The 26,124-nt window shown below is 45.7% G+C and overlaps 1 protein-coding gene across 7 annotated transcripts in view; it reads left to right on the forward strand.

Annotated features, from left to right (window-relative positions):
• Positions 1-26,124, forward strand: part of SHROOM3 (shroom family member 3) — a 143,282-nt gene that overhangs the window by 81,498 nt on the left and 35,660 nt on the right. The window contains exon 1 of one of the 7 annotated variants that reach the window (XM_061354695.1): positions 13,467-13,534. The exons of 5 other annotated variants lie outside the window; for them this stretch is intronic. The gene's annotated coding sequence lies outside the window, so the exon portion shown is untranslated. Of the gene's footprint in view, positions 1-13,466; positions 13,535-24,516; positions 24,708-26,124 lie in introns of those variants that run through there. One more of the 7 variants, XM_061354696.1, reaches the window with a different exon arrangement.

Consider the following 26,124-nt stretch of genomic DNA (forward strand, 5'->3'; position numbering starts at 1 on the left):
CTGAACCATAGAATCACAGGATGGTTTGGGTTGGAAGGGACCTTAAAGCTCATCTAGGTCCACCTCCCCACCATGGTCAGGGACACTTTCCACTAGACAAGTTTGCTGAAAGCCCTCTCTAACCTGGTCTAGTAGTTGAAGTACTAGAAACTTCAGAGAGATCTATTTTCCAAACTCCACACTGAATTTTCAATCTTCCAGGTGAAATTCCAAAAAAAACAATCAGCTTTGCCTTTGCAGAGACACAGAAATGACCATGGTGGAGTGATATATTTTCACCCAACCGGAGTTAGGAACTAATGATACCAGGTATGGAGCAGCCTTGCTTTATAAGAACAGCATAGCTTATAATTTGATCTTGACTTTATAAAATTACAGGTCACCTTCCTTTTCTGCCAGGACATTGTCTGCTGGTGTCACCATGCTTGGCACACATTGCTCTGAGGTATTTCAGAGGGTGGCTTCTCTGTTCTTGAGAGTGCACTGAGGGCATGCACTTGTTTTCAGTGGTGCTGAACAAGTATTAAATGGTCATTCTTTCAGAGTTCTGTTGTCATGTAGTCTTGAATTACTCTGTAATTCCTGAAGACCTCACTGTTCAAGTGATTACTTTTCTTGCGGCCCAAGTGATTGGGAATTAAAATAAAACTGCTTGGATTTTCCAAGGTGTCTAATATCTATGACAATCCCAAGGAAATCATTGTGAGCTGTAGCTTAGACATACTTGAGCATAGGTATTTTTATTTAGGTGTTTTACTAATAAGTCATTCCCTACCTGTTAGAGACTCAGGTGTTTCTCTTTCTTGTTTACTTGAACTGTTAAGTGTGACTTCCTCTACTTGGCCTCTTCCAATGTAAATAATCCACAATATCTTTCAGTGTTGGAAGCTAACAAGAGTTTAATTGCATGACAGTACAGGGTGACTGCCATCATACTATCATGGCACCAAAGTTGCAATACTGATGCAGCTCCTTAGAAACTGATGCTAAAGGAAACAGTTTCTTTCCACTGTACTGAGCTTTGGCCTTGTTTTGCAGGGAGTCAGCCACATCTTTATTGTTTTCCTTTCCCATTCTTGAGCTCACACCTCCCACCTGCAGATGAGCAGCCCAGGAATGGTAATTATTTAGTGGCAAGCATGTAATGCTGAGCACCTCTGTGGTGCCCAGAGCATGGGGCCAACTCTTCCATGTGATGCCTGGGAAGAAGAGGAGGATTTGTTCCCAGCCATGCCTTGTTGTATTGCCTGGGACAGTACTGGCAGAAAGAAAGCCTTCAAGCCAGGCTTCACCAAGTAACGATGGGAGCAGAAGAAACCCTTTCTGGGAGCAGAAAGAAACCCTTGACATTTGGCACTTGCCAAATTCTTCATCCCTCAGTTTGGTGAGATAGCTGAGCAAATTCTGTTCTCCATAATTTCATCAGTAACACTTAACCACATGATTTGTACCTGGCATTGTTTTCATAAGCACAGTGGAAGGTTTATTTAGACCTGATGACTGGTAGATGGCGACTTGATCTATATAGGGGAAGCAGAACTTTATCCTACTGTAAAAGGAAATGGAGGCACTTCAAAATTTTAGTCTGGAGGATTTGAAAGTTAAAAAAGTAAATGTTCATTTAAGTGTGCCTGTACATATATGATAAGTGTAGTTCTCATTTCAGGAAGTAATTGGTAAGATGTCTCATAAAGGACTAATAACAGGTCAGAGAAGATGGAGTCATCATTCTGTGTCTCAGAGTGGGTATGAACAGTAACTCCCAGCAGTGCATGACACAGACTTTACCACAGGCTTGTTCCTGTTTATTCTAAATGGTAACCCACAGGATTCTAGTTCTTGAGAGAAACTTACATGAGCTCAGGCTGTGCTGTGAGACAGAGTGATGAAACAGACTGTCCTAAGGGATCAGACAGGACAGCAAATCAATTCATTCCATCAGCATCTTGAAAATGTCTCAGACCAAGTTCATTGCTGGAGAGCAGACTGAAGTAATGTGATTCAGTGGTTACATGCTGCTGGTCAGTGGCAAGTCACATCTCTTATAACAACATACTTGACCTACAAACCTGGTAATGATAATTTGTGCATCTGAATCCACCTTTACTAGCTGAGAGTTTTTCACTTCAGTGGCTTGTAGCTGAACTGCTCTCCCATTGCTAAATCATTCACAGTCAAAGTTCACTTTTTGTTTTTATTGGTTTGCATAGTGGTTACCTGTGAAACAGCATGTGAAAGAAATTGAATTATTCTTCTTATCAAGACTTTGAGGGATCCCAAGTGTATTTTGGCATTCAGACCTTTTAAATTCAACAAGCCTCAGGCACTTGTCTTTCCCTATTTATTAAGTAGTAGTCCTTTCAGGAAACAAATTAGAGTTGACTTGAGCTCTTGTGACAGAGTTAGGGTCCATGTATACATGGGGCAAGTGAGATCAGAGCTCTTACTTTTTGCCAGAATTAGATCTGAATAAGAAGCCTCATGCTCCTGATACCTTTCCAAACATTTTTCTTTGTTTTATCTCACATCATTCAAAACTTTTCTCTCTGTTTATGGGTGACATCATGGTGACCCTGGTGGTCAGGGTATTGGGATCCTGCCAAAAGCTACTTATGGTGTGGTGGCCTCATTGTCATGAGCTTACATCAGGGTTGTGCAAGCTGTATTTAATTACTAGCTGATAAGAGTCAGCGCTCCTAACTCGCTCTTACGTTAGATTACAGGACCTCTTAGGGAGTTCAGTGGAAGAGGTGGCAACAGCAAAAACATACTTCTAAAGTAAAATAGCAATTAGGCAGAGCAAACCAAAAAGGGAATGTTACATGTGGAACGTGACACGATGTGTGTATAATAAACATGAAACTGAGCCCACAGAGGTTATAATGCAGTTGAGAAGGTGTCTATATTAGATAAACTGAAGTTTCAGAAGTTTTCACCAGCAGGACACAGACTGTGGACTCTCAGAGGGTTTATAGGAAGCAGCTTTGCCTGGGAGCAGCTCCGTCTCACCACAGCCTGGTGGCTGTCCCAAACAGGTGGCTGTGTCTTAGAACTGTTGGAGACTGGGTACTGTGATGGGGCTGTTTGCAGACCTGTATCTTTCCTTTTGCCCTATGAATCAAGGGCAAATGCATAAGGATGGGACATATTTTCTGTGCTTGGGTGGTTTTGTCTTTCTCTACTGGTTTCCCTGAGCTTTGCTAGTAATTCAATGTAAATCATCCCTCACTGAAACAGGGAGAAACAACTGAAAGCCACCTCTCATCAAATGTTAGGCTACTGACTTGCACATGGCAATGCAAGCAAAAACTCCATTTGTTTCTTAAACCTTCACAAAGCCACTAAAGCAGGAGTGACCAGTGACCTAGAAATACAGCAGCTGCATCTCTGGCAATCACTAAAATAGCTTCTCAGTGACCTAATTTCTCCGAGCAGTGGGCATCACGCTGCACAAGCATGAATCCTTCCTAGTAAACTAATCAACTTCTTCCCACTGAGGATCTGGGGAGGTTGCAAATGAAGTGGTACACTGGGAGGAACTGTGAGATTTATAACTTCCGATTCATCTGACTAAGTCCTATTTTTCAGACTCAGGCCAAATTAGCCAGGACACATTAAAACCGCAGACACATGAGCTGCTGGATGTTTTGGGAAATGCGACCTAGTATCTGTTGTTTAATCCCAAAGCTGCTGTGCAGTTTTCTTTTCCAATCCCACAAATATCTCAAGGGAGTGTGCACTGTAGGCTTTCAAGGTGCAAAATCCACATAAAAGCCTACCCTGATTTTCAGACTTTGGGGCAGTTTCTCAGTGTTTTCTCCCACTTAGCCTGCAGTTTGCAGAAATGATGGAGTGTGGAGCAGAGCAGAAGTTGCTATGCAATCCCTGTCATCTGTACACTGATGTCTGATTTCCATTCTGCATCTCTGTTAGCCTTGGTAATAGCCTTCCTTTTTTACACATAGCTATTAGCCTGACCTTATCTCTGTACTTAACAGTATGATATGTTAGACGCGCCCTAGGAAGCCCCTGAAGATGCTGTTCATCCCAACTGGCACACCAGAGGTTAGACTCTATTATATGTAAACCCTTTGCAACTCTCTCCCAGAAGCTCATTTTGTTTTAATTATCTTTCTTGCTTTCCCATTTTGATTTATGTAGAGCAACACTGACATCCATTGGCTTATTAAGCTAATCATAAGTGCTGTACACACAACAGGTATTTATTCAAGGTAGAGGGCTTTACAGGAGGCCTCCAGCTTCTCATTTAAGTAGGAGATGCTTGCTCTCCAAAACACCAGCCTCATTCCTCCTGTAGCAACCTGTTTGAACCCTCACTTCAGATACTGACTCTTGTGAAAAAAACCCAGCAGTGAATGAAAGACTTAAAGCCTCAAACAGGGTCACTTAAACCAAGCCAAGCCAAACCAAACCAAATTATTTTTCTGAGTGGGAGATGTGGAGGATTCTGATTTCATTCCAAAGAACCTAAAACCAATTCAGTTTACCTTTAACCTTGTCAGTGAATCGGTAGAAGTTTCCTGCAGATTTTCCATTGAACAGAACCAATGTCTGTAGTAAATTTTTGACCAGCTGAAATCCCACTTCAAGGTCAAAGAACATGGCTTCGAGGAGGATTGAACTCACAAGCCTGTGGGCCCGTTTTCATTGCCCCAAGGCACACTGCAGCTATTTCTGTTTGTATCTGCAATGAGGTGCAGCTTCTCCCTCATGACTGAGACAACCTGAACTTTAACCAGCAAGGTCAGCACAGGGTTTTTCCCTTCCAGCATCACCAGAGATAGAGGGGAAAAGAAGTTATTCTGATTCATGTTGCCTGATTTGGAGTCTAGTTCATAGGTCTTAATTAGAAGGGAAAGTGTAAGTGCTATGCGTCCTTCTTTGGAGCAATAATAAGTGAGGAGGGGAGCTAGAAGTGCTCAAGTCTTCAGTTCAACAATCTTGAATCAGGTATCACGTCCACAGCACCTGAGAAGAGAGATCTTTCCTTTGTTTAGATTATCTCCAGCAGGAGAGCCCAAGTGATGCTCAGTGTATCAGAGAATTGCAGACTGCACTTTGTGGATGAGTGGACAGTGAGCAAGGAGGAAGACTCATGGAGAATCTTTGCTTCCTGTCACAGAATTATAGAATCCCTCCAAACTGCCACATGCTGGAAAATGCTTTTGTCTACCTGATGTGATTTTAGCCCTCAAAGTATCTCTCCTTTGCTTGCCTGTCTCTTGCATTGGCACTTTGTATGGTCTCACAGCTTGCAAATCTTTCTGCTGGGTATTTTAGATATGCATCTTAAACAGCTCAATCCAGAGAGTCTGTTCCCTTTCTGATGCTCTGTCTTCTACCTGGTGGACTTTGGGGACTTCTTTGCGGAGATATCTGGATGGTTTCCTTGCTTTCCCACCTCCCTCTGAAGTGCTTTTATGCCTCTCCATGGATCCGTGTCTATAGCAAATGCCAGTGCATTGTTGCTATGCTTTCAGGGGCTGAAGGAAGAGCACATTTCTTTTTTTTCCAGGTCTCTCTCTTCTCTGGCTGATTTCCCTCTGTCGAACAGAGTTGCTTTGCAAGTCAGCCACATACAGCATTTGGGTTTCTAGGGCCTGATCTTCCTGAGCCATTACGGAACACTGGAATTTCCCTCGGTGTTGACTTTCTGATGTCTGTTGAGTTCCTTTTCTCATTCCTGCAGTGTGTGGTTTCACAAGGAGTGGTGGCTCTTGGCTCAAGTTTCTCTGACTATACTTCGTATACATTTTCCATGATCAGGGAAGACAGGGAAGTGGACAAAATCCTGCTGTTTGCAGATAACAAGGAACAACGTTGTGATAACAGAGATTTGCATATGAGATAAGAAAACAGCCCCATTCATACCCTTCTGTGACAGTGCTGGGTCTTAAACTGCTTTGAAATTTGAGGTGGGTTGTTGCTCAATTACATAAAGCAACCAGAATTGCCAAAGCTTTTTGCAGGCTGCAGGTGCACTGCACTTCCTTGTCCCAGATCAGCCTGCAGCAGGGGGAGGATGAGACAGCATTCCTGCCACTGCTGCAAAGCTCCCGGAGTCCTGCGGGAAACTACAGCCTACTTATGGCTGTTTGTGGTACAGGTTTCAGAGGATGGAAAGGAGCACCTCTTCTAGGGAGACAGGCTGAGAGAGCTGGGCTTGTTCAGCCTGGAGAAGAGAAGGCTCCAGGGAGACCTTAGAGCAGCTTCCAGTGCCTAAAGGGGCTACAAGAAACCTGGAGAGCGGCTCTGGACAAGGGCCTGGAGGGAAAGGACAACGGGGAATGGCTTTAGCCTGACAGAGGGGAGATTGAGATGAGATCTGAGGAAGGAGTTCTTCCCTGTGAGGGTGGTGAGGCCCTGGCACAGGGTGTCCAGAGAAGCTGTGGCTGCCTCATCCCTGGCAGTGTTCAAGGCCAGGCTGGACAGGGCTTGGAGCAACCTGCTCTAGTGGAAGGTGTCCCTGCCTGTGGCAGGGGGTTGGTACTGGGTGATCTTTAAGGTCCCTTCCAATTCTAACCATTCTAGGACTCTGTAATTCTATGAAAATACTGTATATGTGGTCCTGAGTAAGCTTAGCCCCGTTCTTATCCATAAAATAAGGATGACTTAGCAACAAGTAAAAATCAAAATGCTTTTTGGTAATGGATAAGCCAAAAGGTGGTCTTCTTTCTAGAGAAAATATTGTCATTTCACTGTAAAACGGTACCATTGGATATACACCACTGTACATGGCAAAGACTGCACCAGTCAGCTTTTTACACCTGGGAGACCTGCGTTTATTCAGTCTTTCTGGTGGAGACAAACAGGGTTATCCTTCTTGAGTGTGCCTGTGGCCTGCAATGAAAGGAAGGCTTTCATTCCCAATGCTAAGAGGACCCAGAGTTGATGCTCTCCTACCACATGGGGACCTTGTTCTGCCTGTTTGTCCCTAATTAATAACATCCTGTGCTGATTACCTGTGACACAAAGCAGCTTCTCACTCAGGTATTTTATTTTCCTTGTGCTGCTACACCAGACTGGGGAAAAGCAGTAGATTTAAGGCAGTAAGGAAGCTGCCTCTTAGAAAACGATCTCTTCCATGCGATTCTGCTAAGAGCTACTTTAGGACTTGTGTGGTGTCTAAGGTGGAGTGATATGGCCCATTTCTCTGCCAGGCCTGCAATACCCCCATGGTTATGGAGTCCCTGCCGTGGGCTTTCATGACTCTGCTGTAGTGAAGGGCAACTGGATGTTTTTTTTTGCTGAGCTCCCACTGCTTCCCTGCTCTCACACACAGGAGCTGTTTGCATGTTTTCAGCAAATAATGCTTTATTGCTATCTTGGTGAAAGGAGGAAGGCAAAATGAAAAAGAAAAGGCATAGAGAGAACATCTTGTGAACCTGCAGTTCTCAGATCTCTCCGATAAGGACAGTTCCAAGTGCGTGAGAAGTTTCCTGCTCTGAGATTTATTTACTTTGGAAAGAAAAGCCACCTTCGTCTCATTATTTTATGTTAAATACAGGTTTTAATTTGGTGAGAAAATATCTTCCCCATAAAGAACCTATTCTGCCTCATTAACTTCTATAAAAAGCACCACCCCTAAGCTTGAAATGTTAAAAGAAGCATAAATTAAGGCTAAGTTTGTTGTTTGCCGCTTTAATCAACAAACAACCTTATAAGGGACCCACAAAGGGTTCTGTAAACTAAATTTATTAGTGAGCAGGAAGACAAGCCTTCAGCTGCAGCCTCCTCCTCTTCCCAGCCCCCTGCATTTGGGCATGGGGGGATTGCAGTGACTGTTTTTGTGTGCAGTGTCTTAGGCAGGTTGTTGTGGGCCCATGGATCTCTGTCAGACTTTTATGATGCAGCTGAACTGAAGTGACTTGGGACAGAGTCTGTAAATTAGGTCTTCAAAGCCTCCTCCTTTTTCTTCTCCGTACAAATGTCCTTTTTACCTCTTCCCTAAATCTGCTTGTCGGTAGCTCAGAAGGAAAAAGGAGGTTTTCACAGCAAGAAGGAGCTGCCATTCTGTTTGCCTTCCTTTCACCTCTCCAGGATGCTAGAGGAAAAATAGATCCACATCTGTTTTCTGCCTCTTTCCTCCCCTTAGTGTGTTTAGGAATCTTTCCTCTATTTCCTCTCCATGCTGTCACCATGATCATCACTTATATCTTAGGGATATGTCCACTCACAGAGTGGTGCTCACAGTGACTGCTGTTCCAAGAGCAGGGGGAAAAGCTTAAGGACATAATCTAGAAAGTTTCAGTGCAGAGGATGGGATATTTGGATAAAAACATTAAGAATTCCCTTTCCTGAGCTGGCACATGTGAATATATAATTTCTTTCCAAATTGCCCTTGACATAGAGTGAACGTCCTTACAAATGTCTTACATTCAAATTCATTTAAGTCTTGAACTCATTTTTCACTGATTTTACTTGGGAGAAGCATCTGTGAGAAAATTCAGTAACGGATTATGGTCATTACTGCAGGGTTCCTCAATTCTTTTCACAGCTGTCTTAATTCTGAGATATGCAGTGTGAGAGAGATCCAAGAAAAATCACTTTCATTCACTGGAAAAATAGCATAGATCCATTAGGGAGCAGTCTGTGATATTTCTCTGCACACCTCCTCACCTTCTGGGAGTCAATTTGAATTGGAGATGACCCAAGATGTGGAGTTTCTCTAAACTTCCCCCAGGTTTATGGGCTTGAATTCAAACCATCCTGGCTCTGAACAGCTCGTGGCTCACATTTGCAAGATTGAAAGGCAACTGGGCACATTTTGCAAAACCTGAACCTCCCCTGATGGAGTTTTGCTCTGCTCTGATTGATAGCCCTGGTTCCAGCCCCTCCTCGCTCTCCTTCTTCATGGTGTGTGGGTACATCAGCACTGCAAACAACTCCTCAAAGGAAATCATCCTCCTTCCACGCATCGTATGCCTTATTTCAGAAACTAATTTCCTCTGCCCATCCCATGCCTCCCATTCCTCCACCAGCAAACGTGACACAGGTCTCATGTTTCACACCAGCTGCCTGAGAAAATGCACAAACATGTCCAAATTTACTGTAGCCTGGCATCTGCATTAGCCAGCAAACCAGTGGCATAAATCAGAGGCACAAGACAGGTTCTTTTTGGAGCATTTGACGTTGTGCTTTCATCTTCCAAACAGGATCTTTTTGCCATTGCTGTGAACCAGCTGTAGCTCGGCTCTGTGTCCAGCAGCTTGTCTTGTGAGAAAAAAGAGACATGGAGCTGTTGGAGCAAGTCCAGAGGAGGGCCATGAGGATGATCCAGAGGCTGGAGCACCTCCCGTATGAAGACAGGCAGAGAAAGCTGGAGTTGTTCAGCCTGGAGAAGAGAAGGCTGCTTGGAGACCTCATCTGAAGGGGGCCTACAAGGATGCTGGAGAGGGACTCTTCATCAGGGACTGTAGCAATAGGACAAGGGATAATGGGTTGCAACTAAAACAGGGTAAGTTTAGGTAAGATATATGGAGGAAGGTCTTTACTGTTAGGGTGGTGAGGCACTGGAGCAGGTTGCCCAAGGCAGTTGTGAATGCTCCATCCCTGGCAGTGTTCAAGGCCAGGTTGGACAGAGCCTTGAGTGACATGGTTTAGTGTGAGGTATCCCTGGCCATGGCAGGGAGTTGGAACTGGATGATCTTCAGGTCCTTCCCAACCCAAACCATTCTATGATTCTATGATACGAGGACAGGAGGTGTGGCATGATGGGGAGCACAGGGATCTGGGGCTGTGTGCTTTTCCAGTGCCATCACCAGGGCACGTGGGCATGCAGTGGTCCCCTGCTTCTCAGGAGACATCCCAGCTTTATTTGAGGAGGAAGAAGGAAGTTTTCTCAGTTATCCAGTGCCCCAGGAGCATGCTGTTCATTGAGCAGGGCAGTACATGGCATCCAGGGAGCCTGGGGACAGGGAGGTGGAGAACAGGAGCACTGGCTGCTGTTGGCTTGAGCAGCATTGAACAATGAAGGGCCTGGGTGCATGGGGGTGAATACAGCCCCTGAAAAATGCATTTGGCATTCACATTCTCGGTAATACCTGGGCTTTCTCATTCTGCCAGTTAGCCTATGGATTTCCTTAATTTGCAGTTGGTCCACTGGGTCACATAATATTTATTTCCCTTGGGATTTTTTTGCTGTTCATTTAGGGGTTTCGGGGTTTGTTTTGTGTCAACTAGAAAAAAGCAAAAGAGAAAAATCTCCTGGTTGAATGTCCAAGTCTTTTGGTTCCCCACAGCACAGTTATTCCTGTCATTTCTTGTGGAATACATGGGGAAGGGAGGTATGTGGAGGGAGCTGTTCATCAAATTGAAAAATGTGCTTGAGTGCTTTGCAGGTCTGGGGTGCTTATACCCACTTACCACCTGTACACGTCAGTCCTGCTGATATGTAATGGCCTCAGCTCAAGGAAATTTGCTGGGTTTATTCTCATTTCCATTACCAAGTCCATCAGTGACACGAACTGAAGGAGGTAATAGCCTGAAAGCCTCTGTGTCTCTTAGTAATGCCCCTAGACTGGATTTGACAGGAAGTGCAGCTCCTGTTGTGTGGTACACTGACCAGAATTACAGATTTTATTTCCAAGTGGTCACTGACAGTGAACAAATAGATGGCACACAAAGTGGGCTGCTGTAACCTGACCCTCAAATCATCACAACCATGGATTGACTCTCCCCCTTACCATCCAAAGGTATTGTGATGGCTCCTGCAACCAGTTCCCAACTATTACTTGCAAGAATGGTGCAAACATAGCCCTAGGGCGTCTTCATCTACTCCCAAGGGCAAACATAGCTAATGCATGTCAAGGTGGTGTGTACACAAGTTCTTCTTAGGCTCTCCCCCTGCTCCAGCTCAGCTGTTGGCTGTGACGTGGGAACAGAAATGAAACTGCCTTCCTGCTTTCAGTCTGACTTCCAACATTGCTAGGTTGGAAGGGGCAGTGAGATGGTCAAGGCCTTCACCGCATCCACTGAACACGTACTCGTATCCATCTCTGACATGTTTCATTCGGCTTCTAATGCAACTTGCCACAGCTGGGAGAAACATGTCAGAAAGTCATGGGAGAGTCCAGCTCCAGATTCTTCAGTTTTTCTTTTAAGTCAAAGGACGTCGGTTTTCAAAGTGTTCTCACTTTGAAAACACAGTATACCCATGCCTGTAGTTTGTTGAGGGAGACTGTAGGAACCCTACTGTTATGATTAAATAGGATTAAACTGCTGTTGGAAACAAAGAGCAAGCAAGAAAACAAAATCCTGCCAAAAAATGTTCAAAACTGCCCTCTGAGTTCTCCCCCTCATCCTTACTCCTTGCAGGCTGTACCATTTGTTACTGGTGTCACCAGAGTCACCTGCTGGAGAAATTATGCTTTGTTATATATATTCTTTCATTTCTTTGTATGGAAGGACTTTCTTCCCAGAATAAGCACTAAAGGGCTTGGCATTTGGCCTGGTCCATGCTGGGTAAAAGCCTATGGAAGTAGTTCAGTGGGAGCTGAGCTGTGCTGGAGCGGTGGCCCTCCTCTGCGTGTGTGACACAGCAGCCGCTTAAGCCCATAGAGGACAGTGTGACTGCTCCAACCAACCAGTGGAAAAACCCTTTTCTGTTGAAGCAGGATCCGGAGAGAATTGCACCATGGCCAAAGAGCAATTTTCCAAGCTGGTGTTTGGTGGAAGGACCGGAGATCACCTGGCAAGAGGTGAACATGGCTTTGGATGTGAGCAGAATGTATTCAGCTGTGTAAGGGTGGTGAGGACACTGCCACCACCACTCAGCAGGACACTGGTCTGATGATGGTACCTAGGGTCAGCTCATTACCGTGCAGCCTGGTTGTATCCTGCAGAATGAGATACTGCAGTCTAATCCAAAATAGATGTAGTGTCACTGATGCAGGAGAGACACAAGGTCAGCTGTGGACACTGAGCTCCTCCTAGATGCGGCTGTCCATCAGCAGCACCTCAGCTCTCCAGCATGGATGTTGGCCTGACCCACTGTTACCTGTTCACTTTAGAAGACAAGCCGTGGTCACATTGCAAGGTGGCATGGCTGGAAGTTATGTTGCAGTTTTCCTTTTGTCAGCAGAATATGCTTGATACTATCCCTCACAGCTCATTCCCACTTGGGCTAGCTGCCTGCCATCTGTCTTAAGGTGCTACCTGTGCTATCACAAGTACATAATACCTAAATAAATACTCCAAGGTTATGGGAAGTCTCAGGTTTATGCCATGGGTGGTAATTTTCCTCTTATTGTTTTTATCACAGAAGGACAAATGTTTGTGAGCTTTTATGATTACATCCCGAAAAAGGACTTTGTTTCATTGCCTGGTAACTGCTGGGAAGCTGTTTACGACTCGGTGTCTTTGAGTTGTTGGCCAAGATGCAAAGTACACTTCAAGTGTTTAAAATCTAAATAAACCCATCTGGAATCATTTTATGAAGCGTTGGAGGCTGATGGTTAGGAGTTAGCAGGTAGGGGAAGAGCGGTCAGCATGAAAAGTAGAGCTGCTTGAGCATAATCTACCCTAGCATAGATGGACCATGCAGGAGGCTGAGAGTAGGACCCTTTCCCACTTGAATTAAGGGCACATCCCTTTTCCTCCGTCAGTTAATTTTTCCCTCTATAAAATAGGGATGCTTTTGGATGGACATTTCTGGATAAAAAAATTCCTTATAGTCCAGCTATGCATGTTGTGAAGAACAGCTTTTCCAGCACCTCCTTCAGTCACCTCTTTTGGGTCAAAAGGTATTTTCTTTCCTTTGGTGAATATGTGTCATGCTCCCCCATGGACTTGCAGGTCTCTCCTCTGGTGCTCCCAGCAGCCTCAGTGTACTGAGGCATTACAAGTACAGATCTCTGCCTTAAACTTCAACTCCTTACCAGTGTATAACACAAATCATTCCATGGCTTGAAAGAGTTTTTTTAGTTATTCACAGCAAATACGAGAAATTACAGGGATTTATCTTGTCTCTGCCTGTCATCTCCCTTTATGAGATACAGCAGTACAGCTTCACCTAGGTTTTCGATTAATTTAATATAGCTCATTTGATGATTAAATGTCCAGTTCTTCCCTGTGAGGGTGGTGAGGCCCTGGCACAGGTTGCCCAGAGAAGCTGTGGCTGCCCCATCCCTGGCAGTGTTCAAGGCCAGGTTGGATGGGACTTGAAACAACCTGGTCTAGTGAAGGCGTTCCTGCCTGTGGCGGGGGGTTGGAACTGGATGAGCTTTAAGGTCCGCTTCCAGGCCGACTCATTCCACGATTCTGTGACTCCTACCGGGACACACCAGGCAAAGCCCGAGGGAGCCCGCTGCCCCTTCGGCTGGGAGACCCGCGCCGCCAGCTCACGGGGGCTTCAGGGCGCACCCCTCCCTGAGGCCGCTGCGGGGCGGGGGGGGCGGGGCGGTGCGGGGGGCGGTGCCCGCGGCGGCACCTGCCGGGACCCGCCACCGCCGGGCTCCGGCGCCCTCCCTCGGCGTGACTCTGAGCGCGGGAGCTGCCGGCGCCGCGGGGCACGGTGAGAGCCGGCGGAGGGCCGGGAGCGGTGGGGGGCACCGGGGATGTGCGGCGGCCGCGGGGCGTGGGAAGCGGGCTGTAGGGGGAAGCCGGGTGCCGGTGGCGGCTTGGGGAACGGAGGCTGGCGTGCGGGGGACCGGTCTCCAAGGGACGGACTAACAAAGGCGGCGACCACGGAGCCCGGCTCGCACCGGCGGAGCGCCCTGGGGCAGAGCGCCTGGTGGCCGCCACCCCTTCCCGTTCCAGGTGCTACCGCCTTTCTCGTTGTTTTGGAGCTCTGGGTGCGGGGAGGGAGCCGTCAGTGAGGTAGGGGGTGTAGGATCAGCTTCCCTCTGTCCACATGTGAGCACTCAGACTGATCCTCCAGGTACGATTTAAAACCCGTCTTTGCTCTGGTTGCATGCACGTCGTCTAACCGTCCTGTGTCTGCCTGGCTGTCTGAGGGTTGCTGTGTTCGAAGGGTTTGTTGGCAGCCCTTTCTGCAGAGGAAATCGCCAGGCAGCTGTGTTTTGCCAGGTCCTGTGTTTGCACCCAGTATGGCAATTGCATGTTTTTTAGTGAGCTGTGTAGTGTTTGTGGAGGTAGTTCTCCTGGCAGGTGCCTTGCAATGAGATACTGGGGCTGAAGCTGAGAAATGTTATCGCCTGGTTGGAATGACACACAGGCTCCTTAAAAGTGTCTCGGAACAGAATTATATTCAAATGTAGCATTGTCAGCCAGAAACCTTTGTAGATTTTGGAGGAATGTGGTCCACAGACCTCATTTGCCCATGTGACTTCACTCGAGTTTTCTCCTCACTGTCTTCTGCCTGGAAGGTCCAGAGGCTCTTTTTCTCGTGTCCCCTGCTATAATGCCTTTTAAAGACTGATCTCTGCATGTTCTTCTGCCTATATCCAGCCTTAAATCTCTGATCCATTCAGCACTCCCTGCCCATTAGGTGACACCAGCTGCACCCATGGAAACGTGAATTTTTCACCCCAAACCAAGCTATGTTTTGCCCAGTGAGGAGTGGAGTGGCCATCAGCATCCCAGTGTATTTTCTCAGCAGTGGAGTAGAGATTTTCTTTCACTTCAGCAGGAGCAATGTTAGGGAAAAATCAATGCCCTAAACCTCCTTTTACTAAAAGAGGTGAAGTCCAGGCCATCTTGGAAGAGAGAAGGGTGCCTCTGCAGGTCCATATTATAGGAGTGTAGAGGACTGAGAGCTTGTCAGCCCATACTGAATGGTGCTTGGCACCAGTGGTTCTTGAATCAAAGTTTCAGTTCACTTTGACTGAAATAAGAATTACTGTAGTTTCTGTAAGAAAGTTCAGGCTGTCATTTAATAATCACAGAGGCTTCCAGAGGTCAGCAGGCCAGAAGTTTAGGTACAAAACATTGCTGAGAAGCCAATGACTACATATACAGTCAGCTCCAGCTTCCTTGACATTGTCCTACAAAGAAGAGTCCTGCCTCTGGGAGACACGCAAGCTGGGTTTCTGCAGGAGCCAGGAGCCTTGGCCAATGCACCCATTATCAGCAGATGGCAAACAAGAAGACCCTGGATTTTTTTATGAGAAGTCGTGGGATGTAGAGTCCTTCTACCCCTGTTGCATTGGCCTAGGTCTCGGCAGCAGCAGGAGAAAAGCTGAGCTCCTTGTGGGAGGATGCTGTTGGAGTCAGTGAGCAGATGGACTGGAGAAGGGTGCTGGTAGGGAAAACATCCTTCCTGCATTTGTTTAGTTAGGGTGGACCCTTCTTTAGTGTTAGGCCCTCTCACTGACCAATTGTCTTTCACCGTACTGTTTGCAGAGCACCTGGCACAGTGGGGCCTGATCTGTTCCCGGGCTTCCTCACCTCAGTGGAGGTATATAAATAAATAAGCAGGATAAGACATCGAGTAGGGTATTTTATATGGCTTTAAGCTGACAGACGGTAGATTTACATTAGACATTAGAAGGGAGTTCTTCCCTGTGAGGGTGGTGAGGCCGTGGCACAGGTTGCCCAGAGAAGCTGTGGCTGCCCCATCCCTGGCAGTGTTCAAGGCCAGGTTGGACGGGGCTTGGAGCAACTTGGTCTAGTGGAAGGTGTCCTTGACCATGGCAGGGGGTTGGAACTGGATGAGCTTTAAGGTCCCTTCCAACACAAACCACTCTATGATTTTATAATGCCACTCTTCCCTAGCCCTGCGTGATCCTCACCATAATTTCTAGCTTGGCTAATGTTTGTTTAGGCAAAGAGTTCTCATGGCCAGCTGTGGGTATTTGGTAACCGTGGCTCACTGTCTGGCCTTTGGACATCCAGGTGAACACAGCAGTACCTCTGCTTCTAGAATGGTGTTACAGGTGTAGGAGAAGGGGTGAAGGCTGAACTCCTCTTCTGAGGGTTCCAATTCAACAACACTCAATTTTAAACCTGGGGTAGGCTGATTTGACCCTTGGCATGGGTTTCAGCAGAACTACTGTGATAAATTCTTGGTGCTTGCAGTGGCAAGCTGACTCTAATGGATGTGGAAGTAGAGATCAGCTTATGGGCAGCAGCATCAGGCTCACTGTAGCCACACTACCCAGTGTATCATATGCTCAAGTCACTGGTAAGGAAGAACCTGTTGTCAATGTGGAAATGGAATGAAGCTGGTTTTTGCTAGCTGCAGACCTAGCTCCAAATCTATGACAGGTCATACAGTTGAAATTATGTGGTAATTGCCCTTTACAAACACTTATTCATGAATATCCCTAAGTGGAAGCTTATTTATGCTCCGGATTCCTGCAAGAGCAAAGTTGGAGTCTTGAGTCTCACCACACAAAGACTACCTTTATATCACTGGATGTAGGGGCAAGTTGCAGAGTGGGGATAAAGCCTGTTGCCCTGAATGAACAATACTTAGAGCCTGGCTTAACTGCTGTAAACCAGGGCAGAGACAATGACAGTGTTTCCCTAATTCTTATACCAGTTTTAGACACTCCAAAAGTAGGATTTCACAGGCTCCCACAGCCCAACAGCTGCTGGGATGACACCATGCCCCATCTTGACAGTGGTAATCAAGCAGAGAGTGGGTCATCCTTCTCCCGTCACTTGGCTGTCTCTCTCTTGTGATGCACAGGGATGCTCCCAAGGGTCATCCGTGCTATGGAGGAGACTGAGAAGGATGCAGACTGTCCATTTGCACACTCATCTTCACAAGCATTTCCCTTTTCTAGGCAAGTGCAGTGTTGAAAATAGATGATTCACTCCTTTGTGATACCCAAGCAGAAAGAAGAGTCGCACAAGAAAAGGCCCTGCATGTGTTTGAAAGTGATGATTTAAGGGGGTTGTTACTAAGCTTAACGTGGTTATTCGTGATGTGATGCATGCTTGCCTGTATTCAGATGAGAGTAACTTCCCTAATCCTTTACATTCCAGTTGTACCAGTGCTTGAGTTAGTGGCACTGTCCTTTGGGTTTGAAGAAAGAGGGATAATTTCAATCCTGAGTTGTTCTTGATGGAAGAGGGTTGGGTATTTTTTATGTAGCAGTGACTGCTGTGTTGGCTTAGCTCTGGTGGTAAGGAGAAGGATCAGAAGCATAAATCTGTGCCTTTGAAAGAGGAATCTGATACAAATGAAACCAGCCCACTTTACCCTGGTTAGATTTCATCATGTTGGGACTTCAGAATGCCTTCAGCTTACTGGCAACAAGGGCAAAGATTTGAGAATTGTACAAACATTAAAAGGACACAGTTCCTATGGATTATCAATGTATCTGTCTTGTAAAAAAAAAAATGAAAATCTCATCTTTACTATTCTTTCAGCAACTTAAAACAGCCTTGAAGAAAAGTATTCAGGCAGACAATAAAAATAGCCAGGCCAAGTGCTCTCCAGCAGTGACCTGATCCTGTCTCGTGTGTTGCAGAGGGCACGGATTCCTTTGCAGTTACAAAGAGGCTCCAGGCTGGAGACAGTCTCTATTTCAGACTAATTTAAGTAAAGTACATGTTGATAACTGATGGCCAGTGCACAGTACAGCTACAGTGGGGACTCAGCCCCCCATGCAAGATGGCTGCATCCTTCTCGTGCCATGGCAGCTGGAGTTTCCCTGCATAGATGGGAGCAAGTATGTGCTGCAAGGCATAGCTCTAAAAACTATGCTACAACCCTGGTGGAAAGATCAAGCCTGAAGTATATTTGTCTTAGTATTGGTTTTCCCATCCAGGCAGGGAGAAGGGAACCATCTTGTTGCACAGCTCACAAGTACTTTTTAAGTGGATTTCCCAACAATATTTTCTTTAAGGTTTCGTATTAGTCCTGACTGTTCCAGGCAGATTGTTAGTTCCCAGGTGCAGAGGATAAAGATTAGGGTAGCAAACATTAAAAAGAAACAAGAAAATGCAGGGCTAAAACAAGGTCTAGCACCAGCATATCAACAAACCCCAAATTTTGCCTGTATCTGAAGCGAGGAGCAAACATAAATGCAAATATCATCACAGAGCTTCATCAGTCGGAAGACCTGCCACCATCACTGTTTCACCCATTGTGAATTTTTTGTGGCGAGGTGCAGGGGAATGCTGGGCCTGCCTCCAGGCTTTGGCACAGGCTCCTTCAGCAGTGTCATCTGGCACAAGTTAAACTGAGCTGGTTCCCATCCTTGGTTTGAGTGCAGCTGCACACTCCAGGAGACAGAGTATACCTCTACCTAAGGGTGAGAATGATTCATAAGGAAAAGGAGAAACTGTGATACTTGAAGTGGGTGTTGCAGCCAAGGAGTTTGCCTTGTGAGACTATCATTTTATTTATTTGACATCTTCTGCCTGGGAGCTCTCTTCCTCCATGCTAATTTCAAGTGCTTACTGCGCTGCAGTCCAGATCCCAGGACAGTACTACTCTGCACTGGGGAAAAGAGCCCTTAAGCCAGCGAAGCCCCTCCAGACCAAAGAGGTGTGTGTTGAGAGGCAGATTAAAAGGAGAAGATTTTGTGGGGCCCTGTAGCTTTGTTTGCAGGATGCCAGATCTTTATTCTGGAAACTGTTGGCTATCACTGTGTGAAGCAAAAAAGGAGCTTAGTTTCTAAGTGGCTAATGACTTTACTACCTTATTTCTGTCAAGAGTTTCGCAGGGGTGATGCTGATTAATGTCATGTTCTTTCCCCAAGGCTATCCCCTTCCTCTTCCATCTTGTCAGGCTCAACCTGACATCATTGATTAGGCTACTTGTCCCTGATCTGTGAAGAATAAATATTGACACTGATGGTTGTTTAATAGGATTTGGGTTTGCTGTTCGCGCTGTGAAAGAGTTTGGCACTTCTAACTCAAATGACAATTTGTGTTTGGGACTGGCTCCACAAAGACTCCTTAAGACGTCTTAAGCGACCTGTGAGGAAAGTCCCATTAAAAGCTGATAGGCATTTAGGCTAAGGGGGGTTTTCTGGGTTTCCCAAGCTCTATGAAAGGCTCTTTATCTACAAAGTAGCGATTTCATGTTCTGGGAGCCCAACAGGAATTGGGCATTTCCCTGGAAATAAAAGCCAAATGCTGATCTGTGGTGTAATTTCTCTTAACTATTCCTGGAGCCGCTTCGCCACATTGGTACTCAAGGGCAGCATCACTGGCCTTGACCTGACCTCCTCCAGGTGAGTATGTGAACTTCCCCCAGGCTCCACAGGTGCTAACTGAGCCCTGCAGCATATTTGAACATCCCAAGTCCCAACTTTGGATCTTGCTTTGAACCCAAGGAGTGACTTGGGTGTAGACTCAGTGTTGTCAGACCAAAGCACAGTAGACAAGGTGACGGGAAAGAATTATCCTGTTGGCAGGGCACATAAAAGAGCTCCCACACAGGGCTGTGTACAGGAAAGATGCTTGTAGTATCTTCTGAGCAGGAGAAAGGCAGAGGCCTGAAATTTTTGCATTCCCTAGTCTTATGATTGAAAAAAAAATGTTCATGACTTCTTTGCTCTTAGCAGTTGTTCATGATTTGGTGATGATGTTATCAATCCCGTTTCGAAGGCTGCATGAGACTTCATCATGTAGGGAGAAATGAGTGAAATCTTTACTTAGCTGTGCTGTGCAAAGACAATGTCTGAGAGACAGCAGAGACCCAGCTGCTGGCCACTGGGAAGGGTTTTGTGGTTCCAGTGTAAGTTTCTCATCCATCTCCTTTCAGTGCTAACCATGAGACTGGAGCCTACTTGTCTTTTCCACCCTCACACTGAAGCATAGCACCAGGTGAGAGAGACCTGTCTCTCATCTAATGGGTCTTGGCACAGCTGTGGTCTTCATCCTGTTCCAAATTGTTGGATAGTTCTCATCTCTGCCAGACTGGCAAATAATAAAATTTATATGAGTAACCGACAGATATTGATTTATTAGCTTAGCAGCCAGCTTTTCTGTACCTTGCCTTGGGCACAAAGAGTCACAAAGCACTCAGAGGGCAGAGCCTTTGCTTGGGACACTTGTAACTCAGATGGCTTCAGGTCCATGGCCTTCACTGCCCAAACTGATCTGTGGCTGCATTTATGGCTGGAGCTATAAAAATCTATTATATCACTGCTGCAGGGGGACAATAACTGCAGCAAATTCATTGTACTCCTTAAAAATACATATGCAAGGAGGTGATCAGCCAGATTGCAAAACTATAGTAACCTCATTTTCCTCCTTGCTTTTCTGTGCTACAGTCCCTGAGAGCTACAGGCCTCTGAACTCTGTACAAAATTATGCTGCAGGTGCTGCAGAGATTGTGTTTTCTAAAGCAGCTGACCAACTCCTTATCACCTTACTCTGTCTATACTCATTTCTCACTTGAGCAACTCTGATGAAGTCCTGAGGAAGTAAATGGATGCTGTGTTGATTAAGGGATTCAGGAGTTTGTCCAGGAAGAGGTGGGTAAGTGGGATGGAGAAGCAGCTCCTAAGAAGCAGCTCATCTTCTGGGGATTAGGCATTGCTACACCCATGAAGGAGATACAGGTCTGAACACTCCACCCCTCATGTTACTGCAGTTCAAGTCTGACATACCAGGAAATACTGTGAAATAATCAGGTGAGAGAGCAGAGACAGCTCAGCTGCAGACTTGATGGTGAATGTCCCCCACGCCTTTGGCAAATGTGAACATGAGGCTTTCTTCTGCCTTTTCTGAGTAGAAGCTCAGATTTTCACTCAGTACCCACCACTTAGGTGGGTATTTCAGCTAACAGCTGAGCTGCTGTTCCAGCACGTCAGTAACATCCATATTTTCAAAGGGGAGCTACTAGGGTAACATTTCAGGACTTAATTCCTTAAAGTACATGGGCAAGCCAGGAAGAGAGACCCAGCTCTGCTGGTAGAAATGATTAATGCCCTTGCTTGCTCATCAGTGCCAGAGATCTCATCCATCTGCCACTGGGACAGTTCATGTAAGCACTTCCTTAATTTTTAGCTTTAAAGCACTTGAATTGTGGGTCTGAACTGACTTAGTTTGGTTTATCTTTAACATATTAGGAAGTGCTCGGGCAAAGCAGTGCACCAGAAGATCAAGTCTGGCTCCAGCTCCTGCTTGCTGCTGGGAAAGGTTCCCGGTGAGGGCTTGTCTTGCCTTTCAGTCTGCACCCCCTGGCCAGGTCCCAGGTGGGACATGCCTTGCATGACAGTCAGACTCCTCCCTAGGATGGCGCTTTTTTATGTGGATAATGTCACTGTTGGGAAGGGTGAGTGTAAAAAGAATAATTCTGGGAAAAAATACCTTCTGCTTATTGGATATCTCTCTCTAAAAACATCACTATTTTTTCATCATGGAGGGCTTACATGTTACAGTCTTTTCCCATGGAATCATTTGAATTCTCTAATCCTAAGATGGAAACCAGTCCTTATTTTATATGAATATGGCTTTTGCTTCCTTCTTATGGCTGCCTTTCTTTGTAAGAGCTGCAGTTATTTTGGATTTTATTCATGCTTGTTTTTTAAAGCTGGCTTGTGCTTTGTTTTGTACATAAATGCTGTAATTTATACAGAATGAATTTTGATCAGCACTGGTATACCCTGGAACATGTAAAGATAATGTGACTGTTTTACCTGTGTGTGGTAGTCATGGTCCTTAAAGGGACAGATGTGTTAATGATCCTTCTGCTTGCAAGAGTGCTGCAGTACATTGTCTTCATTTTGGGTACCTCTGACTAACAGATCTGAGCACTTCTGCACCTTAGAGAGAGTCTATCCCCATCTTTTATAAAGACTGTTCCTTGTGGCCTCGCAGTCCATGAAGAGGGGTGATGCTCTGATTCCCTAAGCAAATCCCACAGCATCTGGTGTGAATTGATATCTCTGAAAAAAAATAAAGAGATTTTCAGTAGCGGTCCAGAGCAAGTCTATAGATAGTCCTGTTAATCATGGGGTGGAATAGAATCAAAATTATATTTCTCTGTGGTTTTACTTTTGTTTTGAATTAAAACGATTCCATGGGAAATGACTACAAGCCCTCCATGCTGAAGAAATAGTGGGTTTTAGAGAGACATAGCCAATAAGCAGAAGGTATTTTTCCCAGAATTATTCTGTTTTCTAAGGGGGGTAAACTACCTGACTACAAGGTGCAGGAAAGCATTTCACTTACAAGTACAGTTGTGTAGGGATTGCACTCTGCTATAGAATCATAGAATCATAGAATAGTTAGGGTTGGAAAGGACCTTAAGATCATCAAGTTGCAACCCCCCTGCCATGGGCAGGGACACCTCGCTCTAAACCATATCACCCAAGGCCTCGTCCAACCTGGCCTTGAACACTGCCAGGGATGGAGCATTCACAACCTCCCTGGGCAACCTATTCCAGTGCCTCACCACCCTAACAGGAAAGAATTTCCTCCTTATATCCAATCTAAACTTCCCCTGTTTGAGTTTTAACCCATTACCCCTTGTCCTACCCCTGCAGTCCCTAATGAAGAGTCCATCCCCAGCATCCCTATATGCCCCTTTCAGATACTGGAAGGCTGCTATGAGGTCTCCACGCAGCCTTCTCTTCTCCAGGCTGAACAGCCCCAACTTTCTCAGCCGATCCTCATATGGGAGGTGCTCCAGTCCCCTGATCATTCTCGTGGCCCTCCTCTGGACTTGTTCCAACAGATCCATGTCCTTTTTATGTTGAGGACACCAGAACTGTACACAGTACTCCAAGTGAGGTCTCACGAGAGCAGAGTAGAAGGGCAGGATCACCTCCTTTGACCTGCTGGTCACGCTCCTTTTGATGCAGCCCAGAATACGGTTGCTATCGAGCAGTGGTACAAACCAAGACAATTGGAACCTCTCGCTTCCCACCTCCTGAGAAGGTGAGATCTCCCCTGAGCAGGCAAAGGGCTCAGGAATTACATTTTGTTTTTTATCAGTGTGTACAGCTAAGGAAGGGTAGGCTCCAGTGCCTGAACAGGCTCTCTTGGTGGTACTGTGGCACAAACAGTAAGCTGTAATTGAGTATAACTGTAAACTTCTATTACAAAAAGCCAGGAATTAAGTAGGGATAAAAGCTAATTTCTCAGCCCTACAGGTTCTTCTTTCCAGCTAGGGTTCAAGTTTTTTTGGCAGGGAACCATACACTCTGACCACCAGCTTGGCAGCACAAGAAAAGACTCTGGGCTTCAGGGCTGCATGCCCAGCTGCTGGCCTGCACACTGAATTCACACACCAAACTACTCATGCAAAGCAGGGGAAGGCCCACAATTTAGGGTGTCTTTAAAAGGGTGGCAGTCTCTGGGGTTGAGGTCTGGGTGCAGTGGAATGCCTATTATCATACCTAAAGACCAGAGTGAACACTCCATATTGTGGACCCAAGTGCAGCTGGCACAAGCCAAAAATGTGCATGTGAGTGCCTTTCTAAGTGCCCAGTAATCTTTCAGGGCAAAACGAGGATTAGGTCTCTCTCACAGACAAAGAGGGAGTTCATTTTCTCAAAGGTTTCTTGGCCAATACCAAATGAAGTGAGGAACCCAAATGAATGTGAATAGTCCTTTCAGACCTCTGCTTGCCAACAGGTACAGTGCTGAAGCAGCTTGCGTGTGTGAGCCTGTGCAAATACGGTGCAGCCAGATTGAGGGATTGAGGTCAGGTCAAATAAAACCCCATCCAATCACAGAGAAAATGGAGAGCCAGAAAAACTACTATCAGATAGGACTAGACAGTATTGCGCTGTCAAAATGCAGTCTTCTTTCCCCAGACATTTTCTGGGTGGTCCTGGAGGTCAGTGCTCATTGTTTTAAGTCAGAGTTGCATCAAGTGAAGAGCCCTTCTCAAAGCAAAGCTGTGTCTGAATCATTTCCAAGTGACTTCTCAGCCTTTCTATTTCTTTGCCCTGAAATACCATGTGCTCGGCATGACCACATGGGAGCCATGAGACTGAAAGAGATGGGTACTTGAAGGTGAGATGTATCCATTTAAAATTGGCCATCCCAAGAGAGCTGTGTCATTTCTTAGCCTTTAATCTGTCTTCAAGCAATGAGGAAGCAGCAGTTTTGGGTTGTTTTTTATCTCTGAGCATTACTGACCTATCTGGATCCAATATGTGGATATTATTGTTTCTACTTGAGACTTCGATCTCAATGCAGAATTCTGGGAAGAATACCTAATTCCATCCCAAGATTCATGTGCTCAACGAGCCTTATTGAGATTTCAAAGCCTGTCTTGCTCTGCATTAGGATGAAAAAGTCCTTCCAGGGGTTTTCACAGATGGAGCTTGTTGTGCTTTGAATTGTTCCTGGAGCAGCCTGGAATTCCTTATCTGCCTTATTAGACTGTGGACTTGAACCTGGCTCTTGCCCAGGTGAGTGTCTTAACAGACAGGCTACAGATTTTACCCAGGAGCTGAGAGACTTTTCCCAGCAAAATCTTTAATCAAAACTCTGCAGGAAGAAGTTTCAGCTCAATTTAGAGGAATTCTTCTGATGAAAAAATTCCTTTGTCCACATATTTCCAGCTGGTCCTGGCTCTCTGTGTGGCTTGGGCGGCCCCATGAGCATAGACTGACAAACCTGTCAGCTAAGACCTGCATGTGCTCAGTCCAGGAGAGGACCTGGCCCTCTGCTCTGACGCACAGGGCACTTCCACTTCAGCTAAAGGAGCTTCTGAGAGCCTGACAGCTATGTGGATTATGGGCTATTTCTGGACCAGCCACAGGAGGTAACAAAATAAGCAATACGTAAGCAATCCAGTCTTTTCACTTGAGGTGGAGCAGGAGGACCTGCAAAGCAGCGTGCCCACTGGTGAGAGCAAGGTGGGTGCCTGGGGTGAGTGTAGTCAATCTCCTCTTCTGCAACCTTTCCCAGGGGAGCCCTCTCCTTAACAGCACCAAGGAGACAGGAAGAGGCGGCTTGCTGTTTGCCAAGAGATGGTTGACTGTAGTGAAGACAGAGTTTTCATTCACAAGGAGAATCCATTCCTGCTTATCAGCTGCTGAGAGCTTTCCTGAGCCTGCAGGATGAGGATAGCCAGAGATGAAGCTACCCAGCTCCCTTATGTCACTTGGGTGCCCTGTGACATTGTGTAACGTGGGTGCCCTGAGGATAAACTGGCAGCCCTAACTCCTTCAGCTCTCTCCTCCCAGGGCTGTCAGGGCTGTCGGAGTAGAGTTCTGCTTTGTTGCTGCTTCTCCTTTTTTGTGTGTCTTTGCTGTGCTGTTGGCTGTTTCTGTAGTTGAGGAGGGTTGCCTCTTGTGTTCTGATTTAAGACAGGAAAAAATATCAGTAATTGCCTAAAACTTGGAAGAGTTGCTCCTTGCTTTGATCTCAATTTCAGAGGTGGCAGGGTGTGAGCAGTTATTTTTGGAGGAAAGCTTTCAATTTTGATAGCGTTTATAAACACTTTTGTCACTCCTGAATGATTTAAAAATCAGAAGTTAAGCTCCTTGCTCTCTTCTAGGAATAACACTGATCTTAGAAGTAATGAGACATTAAAAATTACTAAAACTATTAACATTTGGAGTTTGATCCTCTGGGCCTTAGGTCTTCTATTACTGTGGCAGCAAACCTGGTGTTAGCTTAAAATAAGTAATCAGGAATCCAAGAGTTGGAACCATAGAAAACACCCATTTTGAAAAATTTAAAGACAAAAACTTCAATTATTTTTAAATATAGTTCCAGGTGCTGTGTAGGGATGAGTTCAACTGTATCCTAGTCTCATACGTGGTACTACAGACTAAGCAGAAAAGCTGAGTACAGGGTGGTAGTGCAGACAGAAGCGTAAGGCTGATGTGCTGGAACACAAATGCTCTGAGTAGTCAAAACTACAGAAGTTTAATTTTGTACAGCTTCCCCGTGTAAAAGATCTTTCCTCTGAGTATTACAGCCAGACAGCTCAACAAACACTGCAGCCATTCCTCAGAGTATGCAATGATTTCTGTTACTGCCATTGCTCAGGGAACTATTTTTTATGAAACATGGAATTTAATAATTATAATTTAAGAATATTCCTTGAGAATAATATCTCTGTAGACCCTGGCTGAAATTGGACAGCCAGTTCAGGCATAATTGTTGGGGGATCTGCTAGGCAGGTGCATGCACCCCCACTTAATGTCTGGGCTGGATTTAGGAAACCAATCTGTACTGGAATGTGTATAAATAAGGATAAGGCAAGTGAGAAAGAAGAGCCAAAAGGTGGAGATAAATGTCATGAAATGTTTCAAGTATGCAGGT

The sequence above is a fragment of the Neopsephotus bourkii genome, unplaced genomic scaffold (genome assembly GCF_033783945.1).
Source record: "Neopsephotus bourkii isolate Nb327-2 ecotype Australia unplaced genomic scaffold, CSIRO-AGI_Nbou_v1 NB_741, whole genome shotgun sequence".
NCBI lineage: Eukaryota > Metazoa > Chordata > Aves > Psittaciformes > Psittacidae > Neopsephotus > Neopsephotus bourkii.